The sequence below is a fragment of the Sorex araneus genome, chromosome 5 (assembly GCF_027595985.1).
Source record: "Sorex araneus isolate mSorAra2 chromosome 5, mSorAra2.pri, whole genome shotgun sequence".
Lineage (NCBI taxonomy): Eukaryota > Metazoa > Chordata > Mammalia > Eulipotyphla > Soricidae > Sorex > Sorex araneus.
The window spans coordinates 77,717,685-77,734,916 of NC_073306.1; the positions used below are offsets into that span (position 1 = coordinate 77,717,685).

A 17,232-nucleotide genomic window follows, 5' to 3' on the forward strand; every position below is an offset into this window, starting at 1 on the left:
GAGTGTGCTGACTAAAGAAAATTGTGCTACAGGCCCCATGTTAATAGGTTAGGTGTTGCCTGAGCTGTCTTCCAATTTTCTAGAGGAGGGTGTGCACTTGTCTTAATTAAAATAAATCATTTCTACATTTGTTTAAACTGGAACTGTAATTTTTCAATACTTTCAGAGGGTTTCTGAAGAAAAAATTAGAGTAAATTCTGGCTTTTCCCACACTGCATCACAGACCTCAATTATTCCTATTTTTTATAATTTTGACCTTTATACAATATAAATTCAGCAAATTTATATCAATATAGTAAAAATTATACAGATGATTATTTCTTTTTTTATAATTTATTTATTTTTAATTAGTGAGTCACTGTGAGGGTACAGTTACAGATTTATACATTTTTGTGCTCATGTTTCCCCCATACAAAGTTTGAGAACCCATCCTTTCACCAGTGCCCATTCTCTACCACCAGTAAACCCAGCATCCCTCCCACCCTCCCCAGTCCTGTCTCCCCCCACCCCACACTGCCACTATGGCAGGGTATTCCCTTTTGTTTTCTCTCTCTGATTAGGTGTTGTGGTTTGCAATAAAGGTGTTGAGTGGCCATTGTGTTCAGTCTCTAGTCTACATTTGGCACGCATCACCCTTCCCCCACATGACCTCCAACCACATTTTACTTGGTGTTCCATTCTCCGAGTTGCCCAGAATGGGAGACCAGCCTCCAAGCCATGGAGTCAACCTCCTGGTACTTATTTCTACTATTCTTGGGTATTAGTCTCCTAGTCTATTATTCTATATTCCACAGATGAGTGCAATCTTTCTATGTCTGTCTCTCTCTTTCTGACTCATTTCACTTAGCATGATACTTTCCATGCTGAGATGATCATTTCTTAAAGCATTTTTACTGAGTTACCAGGATTTAAAATACTGCTTTTTATGCATACAGTGCTTCTATGCTACACCCATCATCAGAGTCTGCTTCCCACCTCTTCCCTAATTTTCATTTGAGTCAACTTAGATGTTTAAATATGCTGGTAGTTAGGGGAGGGTTAAGGTGGGCTGGTACACAAAGTTGGGTGGGGAAGCTATCAACCAATTTTAAGAAGTCATTAAAGTAAGGTATGAACTGAAAAAAGAATTCCCCTGTTCAGGTCCCAGCTCCGTACCGATGCCAACCCACGCTCCAGAGCAGGACACACCAGGTGACTGTTATACTGGACTTGGGATAGAAGTGAGAGACCACTCTGTGATGCAGCAACACGGAATTTTATTGCTAGCTCGAGCCAGGGTCCGAGTCTCATCCAGTGCAGTGGAGTCTTGACAAGGATCCCAACTAATTTTTTCAGCATTTTATACCACAGGGTTACATAAGTTCCCATTATTTGTGGTTAACAATGAATTATATAATGGTTTATTTTTGGTGTTGGCCCTGCTGGTTCAGCAACCTTTGATTGCTTGAGCTCCCCTGCTGGGCCCTGGAACTTTCCTAGGGGGGTCTGGTTGGCTAGTTTAATATTATTTTATTTCAGGGGAATGGAAACTTAACTCAGTTATAGGAACTTAACTCAGTTTCAAGAACTGGACCTGCAGCCTAGCTGGATTGTCTTTACTTTTGCTGCCTATCATGGCATTGCCATTGCTTATGGTGTGGCTCATTTCTTCACTCCCCCCCTTTATCTTGTGGATTCAAGAATAATCATACTCTTGCATGCTTAAATGTTCTATGGATTTTGGATTCCTGGCCAGTCCAGTGTATTGGTGCCTTAAGACCATAAGCTATACTGTATTTATTTTGCCTGTAACAAGAACAATGAGCTTGTTCAGGATAACAATATACCTGTAGCAAAATCTTTACCATTAAACACAATTCAGGAGGACTGGAATCAGCAAAGTAGGAAGGGGACAAGCAAGGGGTTATGTGCACACAAGTCAAGTATTGTCGGGTCCCTGGTATAGGGGCTCTTCTAGGTAATCTGTGGCATAACTGCTGGGAGGTCACTCTATAGTTTTTGGTAACAATAGGCTTGGTAGGTCCCTGAACATGGGCCATAACTGGCACAGATCAAGGTTAATTCTAACTGTCTCAGTATCAGAAAGTACCCAGTACCAAAACTGGGGCATATAAGGAGCTTGCTCCACAACTGTCACTAGGAGCATGCAGAAATGGAGAATAAACAGTGCGCCTCCAAATGTTCCTTTAAGTCACTTTCTTCAGTGTTATCTTGAGGGGGTCATCTCCCACTGTTGGGAGATGCCACTGGTCAGTGTCCTTCTGTCTCCAAGCAGGGAGTCAGCTTTTACATTTGAAGCATGTAAATATTCTCTAAATGTGGTACTACTCATGTGATGGAACAAGAATTAAGAGCTCTTAAAAAAATCTCCGTTCTCTGCAAATGATTATATGTATTCATAGAATTAAGAATGAGTAATTAGAATGAGTTTAGCCTGCCCACTACCAGAACTTTAGTCAACTGACAGATGGAGAAAGCAATTGATCATGCCCTTTGAGCTGAGGTTCCCCCTGGTAAAGCTGTGGCTTCCACTATCCTTGCCAGGCTACTGACAGCATGTTTTGAATTACCTAAGGAGGTTATTTTTTATTTTATTTTATTTTATTTAAAATTTTATTGAATTACCATGAGATAGTTAAAGCTTTTATGTTTGGGTTATAATCACACAATGATCAAACACCCATACCTCCACCAGTGCACATTCCCCACCACCAATATCCCCGGTATACCCCCCTCTCCCACCCTCCCACTGCCTCCATGGCAGACAATGTACCCCATACTCTCCCTCTACTTTTGGGCATTATAGCTTGCAACACAGACATTGAGAGGTCATCATGTTTGGTCTATTATCTACTTTCGGCATGTATCTCCCATCCTGACTGATTCCTCCAGCCATCATTTTCTTAGTGATCCCTTCTCTATTTCATCTGCCTTCTCTCTTCCGCTCATAAAGCAGTCTTCCAGCTATGGGGCACTTCTCCTAGCCCTTGTATCTACTGTCCTTGGATGTCAGCCTCATGTGATGTTATTCTATACTCCACAAATGAGTGCAGTCCTTCTATGTCTGTCCCTCTCTTCCTGACTAATATCACTTAGCATGATACTCTTCATGTCTATCTATTTGTAAGCAAATTTCATGACTTTATCTCTCCTAACAGTTGCATAATATTCCATTGTGTAGATGTACCAAAGTTTCTTCAACCAATCATCTGTTTTAGGGCACTTGGGTTGTTTCCATATTTTGGCTATTGTGAACAGTGCTGCAATGAATATATAGGTACAGACGTCATTTCTACTCTGCTTTTTTGCATCCTCAGCATATATTACCAGAAGTGGTATTGCGGGGTCATATGGAAGCTCAATTTCTAGTTTTTGAAGGACTTTTGTTTTTGTTTTTGTTTTCCAAGTAGGCTGGACCAGTTGACATTCCCACTAACAGTAAAAGAGCATCCCTTTTTCCCCACATCCATGCCAGCACTGGTTGCTTTTGTTCTTTTGAATGTGTGCCAGTCTCTGTGGTATGAGATGATATCTCATTGTTGTTTTGATTTGCATCTCCCTGATGAGTAGTGATGTGGAGCATTGTTTCATATGCCTTTGGGGCATTCATTTGTATTTTTTTTTTGAGGAAACTTCTGTTCATTTCTTCTCCCCATTTTTTGATTGGGTTGGAGGTTTTTTTCTTATACAGTTCTATAAGTATCTTATATATCCTGGATATTAATCCCTTATTAGATGGGTATTGGATAAATATTCTTTCCCATTCTGTGGGCTCTTTCTGTATTTTGGTCACTGTTTCTTTTGAAGTGCAGAAGCTTCTTAGTTGAATGTAGTCCCATTTCTTTATGTTTGCTTCCACTTGGATGATCAGTGCGGTTTCATCCTTAAAGATACTTTTAGCTTCAATGTAATGGAGAGTTCTGCCTACATTTTCTTCTATATACATTATAGTTTCATGTCTTATATTGAGGTCTTTAATCCATTTTGACCTGATTTTTATGCCTGGCATTAGACAGAGGTCAGAGTTCATTTTTTTGCAGGTAGCTATCCAGTTTTCCCAGCACCACTTGTTGAAGAGGCTTTTCTTGTTCCACTTTGCATTTCTTGCTCCTTTGTCAAAGATTAAGTGGCCATATATTTGGGAGTCTGTAACAGGATACTCAACTCTGTTCCATTGGTCTGCAGGTCTGTTTCTAGCCCAATATCATGCTGTTTTTATTACTACTGCTTTGTTTTAGAGTTTGAAATTGGGGATGGTGATGCCACCCATGTTCTTTTTCCCAAGGATTGCTTTAGCTATTCATGGGTGTTTATTGTTTCATATGAATTTCAGGAGTATTTTGTCTATTTCTTTGAAAAATGTTGTGGGTATCCTGATAGGGACCGGATTATATTTGTATAGTGCTTTGGGCAGTATTGCTATTTTGATAATGTTAATTCTCGCTATCCATGAGCAGGGGATGTGTCTCCATTTCCTAATGTCTTCTTTTATTTCTTGAAGTAGAGTTTTGTAATTTTCCTTGTATAGGTCCTTCACCTGTTTGGTTAAGCTGATTCCAAGGTTCCTGATTTTCTGAGGTACTATTGTGAAAGGGATTGTTTTTTTTAATGTCTCTTTCTTCTCTTTCATTATTTGTATATAAGAAAGCCATGGACTTTTGAGTGTTGATTTTGTAGCCTGCCATTTTACTCTATCCACCTATTCTTTCAAGGAGCTTTTCTGTAGAGTCTTTAGGATTTTGAAAGAATAGTATCATATCCTCTGCAAATATTGATAACTTGACCTCTTCCTTTCCTATCTGTATGCCCTTGATATCTTTTTCTTGTCTAACTGCTATGGCCAGAACTCCAGTAGTATATTGAATAGGAGTGGCGAAAGCAGACAACCTGCTCTGTGCCTGATCTTAGAAGGAAGGCTTTTAGTTTTTCCTTGTTGAGAATGATACTTGCTATGTGCTTGTGGTAGATGGCTTTGACTATATTGAGGAAAGTTTCTTTGTTGCCCATTTTGCTGAGAGTTTTCATCATAAATGGTGCTGGATCTTGTCCAAATGCTTTCTCTTCATCTATTGATACGATCATATGGTTTTTATTATTTCTTTTATTCATATAATGAATTATGTTGATTGCCTTGTGAATGTTAAACTATCCTTGCATTCCTGGGATGAATCCTACTTGGTCATGGTATATGATCTTTTTGATGAGTAGTTGGATTCTATTTGCTGATATTTTGTTGAGGATATTTGCATCTGTGTTCATCAGGGATATAGATCTGTAATTCTCTTTCTTTGTGGTATCTTTGTCTGCTTTTGGTATTAGGGTAATATTTTCTTCATAGAAACTGTTTGGAAGTGTTTCTGATACTTCAATTTCTTGGAAAAGCTTAAAGAGTATTGGGAGTAAGTCCTCTTCAAAGGTTTGGAAGAATTCAATAGTAAATCCCTCTGGGCCAGGACTTTTGTGCTTCAGGAGACTTTTTAGTACCGTTTCAATTTCCTTGATGGTGATAGGTCTGTTCAGGTATTCCAGGTATTCTTGGTTCAGCCTTGGGTGGCCATAGGAATCTAGGAATTTATCCATTTCCTCGAGGTTTTCATGTTTTTTGGCATAAAGATTCTCAAAGTAATCTCTGAGGATCCTTTGAATTTCTGTAGTTTCTGTTATAATGTTCCCCTTTTCATTTTTGATTCTGGTTATTAGGGTTTTCTCTCTCCACTTTTTTGTGAGTCTTGCTAGAGGTTTATCGATCTTGTTTATTTTCTCAAAGAACCAGCTCTAGGTTTCATTGATCATTCGGATTGTTTTGTTTGTTTCCATCTCATTAATTTCTTTTTTTTTCTTTTCGGGTCACACCCGGCGATGCACAGGGGTTACTCCTGGCTCATGCACTCAGGAATTGCTCCTGGTGGTGCTCAGCGGACCATATGGGATGCTGGGAATCGAACCCGGATCGCCACGTGCAAGGCAAATGCCCTACCTGCTGTGCTATTGCTCTGGCCCCCCATCTCGTTAATTTCTGCTCTGAGTTTTATTATTTCCTTCCTCCTGTTCAGATTGGACTCCTTTTGTTGGTCATTCTCCAAGCTCTTAAGCTGTGAGATTCGGTTACTTATGTGAGTTCGCTCCTCCTTCCTGAGGAATGTTTGTGGAGCTATACATTTTCCTCCTAACACAGCTTTTGCTGTGTCCCAAAAGTTTTGGTAACTCATGTCCTCATTTTTGTTCATTTACAGGAATCTTGATTTCCTCTCTGATTTCCTTTCCAAGCCACTAGTTGTCCAATAGTGAGCTATTTAATTTCCAGGTGTTTGATTTTGTTTTCTGTTTGTGTGTGTGATTTATTTCTAATTTCAGTGCATTGTGGTCTGAGAAGATCGTTGATACAATCTCTATCTTCTTAATTTTATGGAGGTATGTTTTGTGGGTCAGCACGTATTTTCTCTTGGAGAATTTTCCATGCACATTTGAGAAGAATGTATATTCAGTTTTTTGAGGATGAAGTGTCCTGTATATATCTACTAAGTCCCTTTCTTCCATCTCTTCCCTCAGATGAAGTATGTCCTTGCTAAGCTTGATTCTGATTGATCTATTAAGAGGTGATAATGCAGTGTTGAAGTCTCCCACTAGAATTGTGTTGCTATCGATGTCTTTCTTCAAGTCTATGTGTAGTTGTTTTTTAGTACTTTGCTGGTCCCTCATTAGATGCATATATATTTAGTATTTTTTTGAAAAACCAGTAAAATAAAATTTTATTTTATAATTATTTCCAATTTGACAACATAAATAGATCAAATATTCCAGCTAACTCCACTGATTGTACAAAATGCTTATAATCACTTCACAGAAATCATAGTTTTCCGAAGTTAACATTTGGGACGTATATATCATGTCAAAACATCATAATCCAAGTATTGAAGAAGCAAACTTAAGACTGAGCTGCCAGATATTTTAGCAAAACAGGCCCCCTCTGGTTACTAACTCCCACCTCTCACCTGCCTAGGTACTTCCAGGTGCTGGAAAGGCCCAGAGATTGGAGTTCAGGTCTAACTGACAGGGCTCCATTAATTTTGGAGTGTGAGACTGGTTTTCAAATCAAGAAGCAAGTTGAGTAAAACCTTTGACAAATACTTGAGTTTGACAAAGGATGTACACAAATATATAAATGGAAGCTTAGATATACTACTCCACATCTCTTGCACTGGTGAGCTTTGTCAGTGAGTCTCAGGGTTCATGGCTAGCTGTGACTGTCACATAAGACATTAAATGCAAGGTCCATGCAGTGAACGCCTTTGTCCAATACCGAATATAAGTCTCCTTAAACCCCACAGGCCAGTCCTGGGAGACATGAAGGTAAGAGATAAGATTATCTGAGATGAATGTTTCCCTTTTTCACCCTGAGCCATCAGTGCTAACATATACATTTAAGTAGTTCTTTTCCACCACCTTGTTCTGGAGAAATGAAATGTATCTTGAGTTGGCCTGTGAGGAAGACACCACAAGAAAGCTGGGCAATGGGCTGGGGTAGAGTGCAGGACCCAGGTAACCCTCAGGAGCATGAGATCTTGTCAGGAGGCATGAATCCCGTGTCCCCGAGGGTCCTGAGCGCTACTCGGCTATCAGGCTGAACTACTAGGTGGGTGATGCTGCCATTGTTGAGGGAAAGGCAGAGCCAGCCTTCAGTAGGGAACTGCAGAACCTGGCACACTATGTAGCGGATGACATTGGCATGGCAGATGAAGATCTCAAAACTGTCCTGCTGCTTTGCATCCACCCAATGGATGTAGTTACGGAAGACAGCCTCGATTCGGGCTCCATCTTCATTATACTGCACTGCCTCTGGCTTCCAGTGAGACACAGGTGGATCTGTCTCAATGGGGACGCCTTCCCTCAGCAAACCTGTGCTAACTCTGCTGACACCTGGAAGGTGTTTACTGATGATATCGGTGGTTTCTATTGTGCGGGTCATAGAGGAATGGACAATTTTATGAAACTTCAATCCCAAGCTTGCAAGTCGAAGACCAGTTAGTTCAGCTTGTTCCTGCCCCAGGGGTTTCAGGGAGTGGTCCTTTTCCTGGGAGGCCTCCACATGGTATTGAGAGTGCCTGATGAGGAAGATGTGCCGAGTAGCCTTGGCTTTGTAGTGGTAGAGCCTGGATGGTAGTTCCTCCTCCTGACTCCAAGTTCCTTTTCCGCAGGTTGACCAGGGATAGTGGTTCTTGCCTGTCCCAGTTGGGGTCACAGACTCCTGGCTACCCCAGCTTTTTAATGGAAATTGTTTGCATGTAGGATTGTTTTCCAGCCTTTGACTTTGAGCCTGTGTTTGCTCTGACTGTTGAGATGTGTTACTTGCAGGCAGCTGAATGTTGAGTTCAATTTTCTAATCCATCCTGCCACTCTGTCTTTTAATAGGTGCATTTAACCCACTGAAGTTGAGAGAGATTATTGTTAGGAGGTTTTGTTCCATGTTTCTGCTGAAATTTGGAGTATTTGAGGGTCCTGTCTTGTCTTAAAGGAGCCCATTCAGTTGTTTTTGTAACCATGGTTTTGAGTCCATGAAGTTCCTGAGCTGTTGTTTAATCTGTGAAACTGTTTTTTTCACAGAACAGAAGTTGTTCCTTCTGTTATGAATGAAAGTCTAGCCGGGTAAAGTATTTTTGGTGAGGCATTTATTTCATTGTGTTTTTTCATGATATCCCACCACTGTTTTTGGGCCGTGAGGGGTTTCATTAGACAAGTCAGCTGTGAATCTTTTTTTTTTTTTGATTAATTTATTTTTTAATTGAATCTCCATGAGAAAAGTTACAAAGCTTTCAGGTTTAAGTCTCAGTCATACAATGATCAAACACCCACCCCTTCAGCAGTGCACATGTTCCACCACTAAGAACCCCAGTATATCTCCCATCCCACCCCCCATCTGTGTACCTGATGATTTTCACTTTAATCTATTTTTACTTTGATTACATTCAATATTTCAACAGAAAACTCGCTATTATTATTTGGAATTTCCCCCCAACAATCAGACCTACCGAAAAGGCATAATTTGATAATATGTTTTTCATTGCTGAGAATGAAGAGCATATGAGGTTGCGCAGCCGCTCTTGCGGTTTTGGATTTCTAGTATTTAGTAATTAAGTCCAGAGAAATTTCTGCCAGAAGTTGCATCACTACAAGCTTATACCTCTGTTTAGTGTGTTCTAAAAGATGGTGGTCACCACACCACCGCTGAAAGGAAAGGCTGAGAGAGAAAAACCTTTCCCCTCTTGGGGCAGCATGGGGCCATAGCTTTGTTCACAGCCTAGAGGCATTTCTGCAAAAAGTTGCTGGATGCCAAAAGTAGTTAGTGGGCCTCCAGGATCATGGTCTCTCAGGAACGGAGGAGCCATTCATGCGTGGCTGCTCGGGGTCTCATCTGGGTGGAAAGCCTCGGCTGTGAATCTTAAGGTTGCTCCCTTATAGATAATTTCTTTCTTTGATCTTGCTGTTTTCAGGATTTTGTCTCTATCTAAAGTTTTGGTCATTTTGATAAGGATGTGTCTTGGGGTATTTTTATTTGGATTTCTTCTAGCTGGTACACTTTGGATCTCCTGAATGTGGTTGCATGTTTTCTTCAGCTCTGGGAACATCGTAGCAATGATGTCTTTGACAGTTTCTTCATCAGGGTTTTCTGATGGCTTTGTCTGATGTCTTTGACAGTTTCTTCTTCATCAGGGTTTTCTGATGGCTTTGTCTGATGTCTTTGACAGTTTCTTCTTCATCAGGGTTTTCTGATGGCTTTGTCTGATGTCTTTGACAGTTTCTTCTTCATCAGGGTTTTCTGATGGCTTTGTCTGATGTCTTTGACAGTTTCTTCTTCATCAGGGTTTTCTTCCTGTCCCTCTGGGACTCCAATAATTTTTATATTACTCCTCTTGGCTTCATCATGATCTTCTCTTGCCATCTGTTCCCGGATTGTGAGTCTCTTTTCATTGGTCTCATTGGGGTTGGGGAGGAAAGGGCTGGCTCCACCCCCATCCCTTGAGGCCCTGCATATATCTCACAGATCTGAACCTCCTTATTTTACTGAATATAGCTTGATCTACCAAGAAATTTGGAAAGAAGTTGCTAATCATGATCTCATTTACCATGACTAAACTGTAGTCTGCAGTACTCTTTCAAAAGCAACACATCAGCCCTTTAGATATTCACAAGGTTTACAATGCTCACAATTAAAGATCTTTATAGCATTTATCTACTTGGCAAAAGTTCACTTTACATTAGAAGCTTTATCTTTAGAGATCCAATTTCTGGGGAAACAGATATAAAAGAATTAAAACACTCACAGAAAATGGGATAATTATTTTTCATTTGAGTGTTGCCTGTATTTGTTGGAGAGGCTCAAGGTCTTGTGTCTCACCCATGCACTTCCCCATTTTCAGAATCCACTAAAACCAAAGGCACTGCTTATAGCTGCTTGAATTTTAAAATCACTCCCTGCCTTTTTTTTTCCAGTAAAAAGAAAGCTGGTCTGGAGCTCCAGCAGGAAAACTGGATATCTTTAACTCTTATCAAGGCACAATTCTGTGGTTTTGGTAGCTCCTGAAATTTTGGTTAGTAACAATCTCAGAAATCAAATAAAACACTGGTAGACTAAAAAGAATTCGCAACCAATCTTATAATTCTAGAAACTCAAGTCTTAATTCATTACTCTTTAAACTTGTTTTCGTGTACCACAATAATTTCAATTATTGCACTAATAACCCAGTGTAAATACAAATAAATTCATTAACATAATAGAGTAAGAAAACCCTTAAACCCTCCATTTTAAAAAATTTTAGTGAATCAGCATGAGATACTTCCATGTTTGAGCTTCAGCCATGTGATGATTGAACACCCATCCTCCACCTATGCAAAATTTCCACCACCAATGTCCCCAGTACCTCCTTCCCCCTCCACAATCCTAGTCCTCACCCTGCCTCTATGGCAGACAAATCCTCAATAATCTCTACTTTTTGGGCATTAGGTTTGCCTGAATTTTGCCACCAACAAACATTCAAGTCTACCTGCCAGGGGCAGACACTAGATAATTTATTTTCCATTGCTCATTTTGAATATCATGGGAGTTTGTGTGGCTGAAAGCAGTTGCAAGCTTATGGAATCTTACATTGTAAATGACTGAGTTCCAGAGACATCTCTGTATGGTACTAACTCATTTGGGGATTTAATTGGGAGTCTCTGGCCCAGGGCTGTTGGCGCATTAAGGTAGTGCCCGGTGGAACCTTGTGGGCATGACAGCCAAGCTGTGGAGCGCAGAGAGCCGGGGAGGGACAGCATGACAGCCCAGCGCCTCTGCCGCCGTGTGGCTTTGAGATTTAATCCTGAAACCCTCATACCTGGGCCTTGTTTGCAGCAGCTCTTGGCCTCTGGGATTCCATCTGGAGTAGGTTGGGAGACTGCATCTGCTCCATCTGGGGTGCCCTGGTGAAATTGGCTTGGTACTTAATCCCTCAGAGGGTTTTTTGGTGCTGTGGTGCCGTCGAAGATTTGCTGCTGTGTCGCTGGGCCAGGGCTGTGGGTGCGCTAAGATGGCGCCTGGTAGAACCTTGTGGGAGTGACAGCCAACCCGTGGAGTGGGCGGAGAGGTGGGGAGGGGCAACTCCTGGAATTGAAACAGTTTCAGTTTCCCAGAAATCAGTATGTAACTAGCAACCTGAACCCACCCAGGAAGTTCTTGGGCCGGAAGCCATAGCAGAAATACCCAGAAACCACAAGCTTATCAGAGCCCAACTGATACTCTAGACACTTGCCAAACACCCTTATTTGGTAATTAAGTAAGACTTTCTTGAAACAATAGGACTTGTAAGGTTTATGTAATCAAACACTATACGAACTGCTTGCACTTGAAGGTCAGGGTCACTATCAAGAAACTACTCTGTGGGTGAGATAGTTGACCCAGTATACTGGCATAAAATTCCGACTGGTTTTGCATTATCGTGTTCGTGTCTCTGTCCATCTCACCACTTGGGAACCCACAGTCCTGGATTTAACACCATTGCTGATGGTGTGGCTCATTTCTTCAAGACCATTCAGCTGGAACCAAAGTACTTGAAATAACTGAATGAAGACAACCTGTATAAATCTCCTTTTTTCCTAGACTACACCATGGCAACTGACTCATCTGTACAGAAAACACCAAGCCAGACTAGGTTGAAAAAGGGCTAGAGAACCAGTTTACTAGAAAACTGGTTTATTAGAAAACCCTCACCCGTCCACTTTGGATGTGCAACTTTTCCCCTTTTCTTTATGGTCTTTTATACTGCGTTGCCTTCATCCAAATTTGGGATGCCTAACTCCTTTCAAAAGTCTTTTCACACTTTCTTTTCCAGAAAGTCTTTCTTGTGACCTAAAGACTATAGCCTGAACCTGGGCAGATAATGGGACTGCCTTTAAAAGGAAAAAAAAAAAGCTTTCTTTTGGGGGAATGGGGGAGGGAGTGGCATTGGGCCACACCCAGATGTTCTACTGGCTTACTCCTAGTTCTTTGTTCAGGGATCACTCCAGACAGAAGCAGGGGACCCTCTAGGGTACTGGATATTGAGTCAAATGCCCTACTTGCTGTACTATCATTCTGCCTCACCTACTTTTTTACAGTCTTTATCTTCAGGTACATGAACACAACACAACACAACACAATTAAGTGAAGCAGGTAGTCCAGTAGATAGGAAAGGGCCCCCTATGGCAGTGAGTTCTAGGGAGGTAAAAAAAACTGACCAGTCCTAAGGCTATCAGCACTCACCTATGGATACAGGAATTAAAGCCTAATGAGACCTTTAGTGGGTGCCAACACAGACTCAGAGAAGGCTGGACCCCCCCTCGTAGAGAAGTTCAGCAGGAACAAAGGCCAGGAAAGGAATATCAAAGAAAATCATAATCTACTACCAATTGTACTCCTTTGGCACCCCCATAGCAAGGCTATCTTATCTAGATAAAAAAGACCCAAGGCCTGGGGTGATAGGGCAGAGAACAGGGCATTTGCCTTGTATGTGGCTGATTGGAGTTTGATCCCCAGCATCTCATATGGTCCCCCAAGAACTGTCAGGAGTAATTCCTCAGTTCAGAGCCAGGAGCAACGTCTGTGCCTCACGGGTTGAGACCCCAAAGTCAAATAATAACAATAATAAATAAATAAAATTAAAAAAAGAAAGAAAGCCCCAAGTGGGCAACTTGGGAGAAACCCTATAAAAATTCTTCTTGAACAAACTCAGTGCAAGGATGTGCTGCTCTGGCTCATGTTTGACCCTCATCTTCCCCACTTGAGATGTGTTCATACTTTCATATCTACTGCTAGATGTGTGCTGGGGTCCCTCTCCAATCTGCAGAATCCCACATTCCTCTCTTGAGCACATTTTCTCTCTGTCTCTTTTTTTCTTTCCTTCCTCAAAACTTCCAAATAAGATCTTCCATGCTTCACTTCTTGTCTCCTCCTGAAATTTCTTTTCTGCAAGGGAAAGGCAGGGAACCAAAAGGTATAGGCAACATCTAGGACTGACTTTCCTTTCCTGCAAGGAGCTAGACTCACAGCAGGCTGAGTCCTAGCTGGCTTTCCCAGCTGTTCCCTGGGTAGCAGAGGTGGATTGAGAAAAATTGGCAGATTCCCTTCTCAAGTTCCCCCCTCTCTCCTCCCCACTTCACATAAATCCCTCAGTGACCCAACCAGCATCAGAAGGAAACTTCCATGCAGCAGACACCACTCCCGGTGGGATGGGGAAGGTGAATCCTCAGCTGCTGTCTCTGCTTCGCGGTATGTGTTTGTGTCTGGCTCCAATTACTCAGAAGGTGAAACTTGAGCAATTTTTCACACCCATTTAGCAATGAGTCATACTGAGGGTCCAGAGTAAAGAATATGCCCTTTTAGACAAATTCACCTCAGGATTTTCACCTTGTTTAAACCCACCTTAAAGCCTGATATTGCAGGAGGAAAAGTTCATGTTTGCAAGGCCCCAGCACACCTTGATTGGAAATTCCAATCCTTTATCCTTCCTCCTTCACAAGTGGTTTAGGTTTCCTTGACTCAACAATAAGTACAGAGGCCCCAGCCTGAATGTTGACAAGTCATGGTAGAATGAGAGAGTTCACCAGTCAAAGCCAATTATTTTCCTTAGTAACAATTTGATAATCTCTTCTTTTTAGAAAACAGTTTTTTCTTTCACCAGTGATATTTTCTTAGCCATAACAGCACCAGTGAGTATATAAAAACGCATGATTTTAGAGTTCAGTCCCATTTACTATTACTTTGTTATTATCTTTTACCTCTGGCAACATTTAGCTAGTTTTTACCTTATCCTGCCACATATATCTACTTATGTGATACAGAAGTCATATTTTTCTTTTTGTACTTTTATTTGATTCATGGATCTAAGTTGCAAAAAACCTGGCACTTCTCAACGAAATCCCTCAGTCCATGTCTCTTAAGATTCAGAACATTCATTTGTGAAGGGATAGAATCATTCATTACACATACACACAGAATTTGCAGTGGCAATAATCTTCATAAGCTATTTTCTGTTAGAAATTATGATGTCTTAGTTGATGCAGGGGTATAGTAATATTCAGCCAGTAAACTGCGTGAGCCTGGTAATTCCTATGGTTTGGCTGAGGTATAGAATGGAAAAGACACACATGATTTTTCTCAGCTGCCACTGGGCCATCAGCCCGTGTGGTGTGCACCATGAATGATGTTACAGAGATCCAATGGCTCTTGGTAAAGAAAACATTCCCCACTCCTGATACAGGATATTCATAAGAACTATTTGAAACTATATACTTCTGTGTAAATCAGATAGCTATGATCTTGTCATTTTACTAAATATCCATCTAACAAGAAAATAGGTACCATACCATAAAAATCATAGAGTGGAATGATTGTAATGGGGTATTCATAATAGCTCTCTGCTTAATAGAACACCAATGTCAAAAATCTAGGTAAATTGTGGTATAATTGTATTGTAGAATTCTTCTGGTAAAGAAACGGTCAGTCACACCTTCTCCAGATGGAATCTTGGCGACTCTGAGCTTCTACTAAAATTGCTCCAGTATGTGGAACTGGGACTATTTCTCCAAAGTGCGTGGGGGCACAGGAACTGGGAGGCTCCATCCCAACTTCCAGCCTGACCCTGCTGCCAGAAGTCACGTCCTCATCTTGCCCCGGCACTATCTTGCTGCACCCAGCAGTGATGAATCTGGCCGGTGGGCACTGCAAGCTGGAGAATGGTCAAGACTCCTGACCAGGCCAACAACACGGGGTGCCAGATAGAGAAGGTGCAGCGTCCCTGACTTCTCCAGATGGAGTCCCAGCAACACTGAGCTTCTACTAACATGGCTCCGGTATATGAGACTGGGACTATTTCTCCAAACCACGGGGCCACATAAGCGGCCTTTCCTGATATACAAAAAGCCACTCAAGAACGGCTCTCCCACCCCTGAGTGGCCGTTACCCCAGAGGCACAGAAACCAATCTCGGAATGCAGCGACTGCTGGCAGATATACTCCTTGACTGTGAACTAAGCTACAGCACTGTGCAGCCCCGGAAGGGGAGGGGTTTTTGTCCCTTGGCCTTTTCCCCTTTGCGGTGGCATGGTGACCACCACCTTTCAGAGCCAATTGGATAGAGAGGTAGGAGCTTGCAATGATGGGATGCACAGGGCATCTCGAGATGGGGGGAAGAACCATCCTTCTCCCTGCCCAAGTGAGAACCCAGCAGCCGCCACGAACAGTTCTTCCGCTCCTGTACAGCTACAATCCCAGAGGCACACAAACCAATCTCGGAATGCAGTGGCTGCTGCAGAAATACCTCTGGACTTAATTACTAAAATACCAGAATCCCAAAACTGGGCGGCCATGTTCACAACCCTGAAACATCATATGCTTTTTGTTATCAGGAATAGAAAACATATGATCTAATGATGCCATTTTGACAGGTTTGATTGTTGGGGGAAAAACTCCAAATAATAACAGTGGGTTTTCTGTCAAAAATTGAAGGTAATCACGGTAAAGAGAGAGTAAAGTGAAAATCATCTGTCACACAGGCGGGGTGGTAGAGTGGGAGGGGGACTATGTTGGGGTTCTTGGTTGTGGGACATTTGCATTGGTGAAGGGATGGGTGTTTGATCATTGTATGACTGAGACTTGATCCTGAAAGCCCTGTAACTGTTCTCACATAGATTCAATAAAAAAAGAAAGAAATGGTCAATCAACTATAATTTAAACCAACAATGGATTGCAGTCATAACTTGAATAAAATTAGTGGAGCCCAGAGGACTATTGACTTATTTCACTGAAATAAATTCAACAATTAATGAGAAAAAAATGGAGTATCTGAGTCAAGTGAAGTTGCTATGAGTCAAAGGGGCACAATTACTGATTCTTGGATAATGGGATTATTCTTTCTTCAATGTAGATACATGATATTTTAAATAGAGATTGCTCATATATAGTAGTTTACTACTGTAAACTTTTGAGTTGTACACTGCTGTTTTTGTAATATTATTTCATTAGAATTTGAAAACTCATTACCAATCTTCCGATACAAACAGGACACTTAATGATAAGTGACACTAAAAAGGACACTTGATGATAAATCTTCATCTCAAAATTGAAGGGGAATAGTGTTTCCCTTGTCACAGCACAGTTAGCACATAGAATTTGATGAATACATAGAAAATGTGCACAATTTAAAGGTTATTTTAAACTTTATATTCTTACCCTCATTATCATACACATAAGCTCAGATGCAAAGATGCTTACTTTCACCAGAGTCTGGGAAATACCTATCTCTCCTCTGGCCCACTTTAACTTCATCTGTGTGATTAACATCTTGCAAATAATAAGGTCCGAAATTTATTCTCACTATCCATGAATAAAAAAACTGAGTTTATGCTCACTATCTATGAACATGGAATCCCATTGTCAATTAACTTGATGCTTTATTTTCTGCTTTTCCAATATGTGAGGTTGAAAGTTAAAGCAAGCATAAACAACTTAGAAATGGGAAGAACTCAGGTTAATCATTTGCTCATTCTGACTGATAAGAATTTGTGTATGTCTAGGGATGTGGTGCTGCTAGCAGGTCGACCTGTACCCACGGGACAAGTACAGGATTTTCTCGTACATGGCGCATTCAGGCTTCCTGTTTCCCCAAAATTGCTGCTGTGCTTATAACTGGACCCGAAAACTTGGGACCAACTTTCTTGAGAAATT

General features: G+C 41.2%; 1 pseudogene; it reads right to left on the minus strand.

The window, feature by feature from the left end:
* Positions 1 to 7,546: 7,546 nt before the first annotated feature.
* On the minus strand, positions 7,547 to 17,145 carry LOC101547130 (serine/threonine-protein phosphatase PGAM5, mitochondrial-like; annotated as a pseudogene).
* Between the last annotated feature and the right edge of the window lie 87 nt (positions 17,146 to 17,232).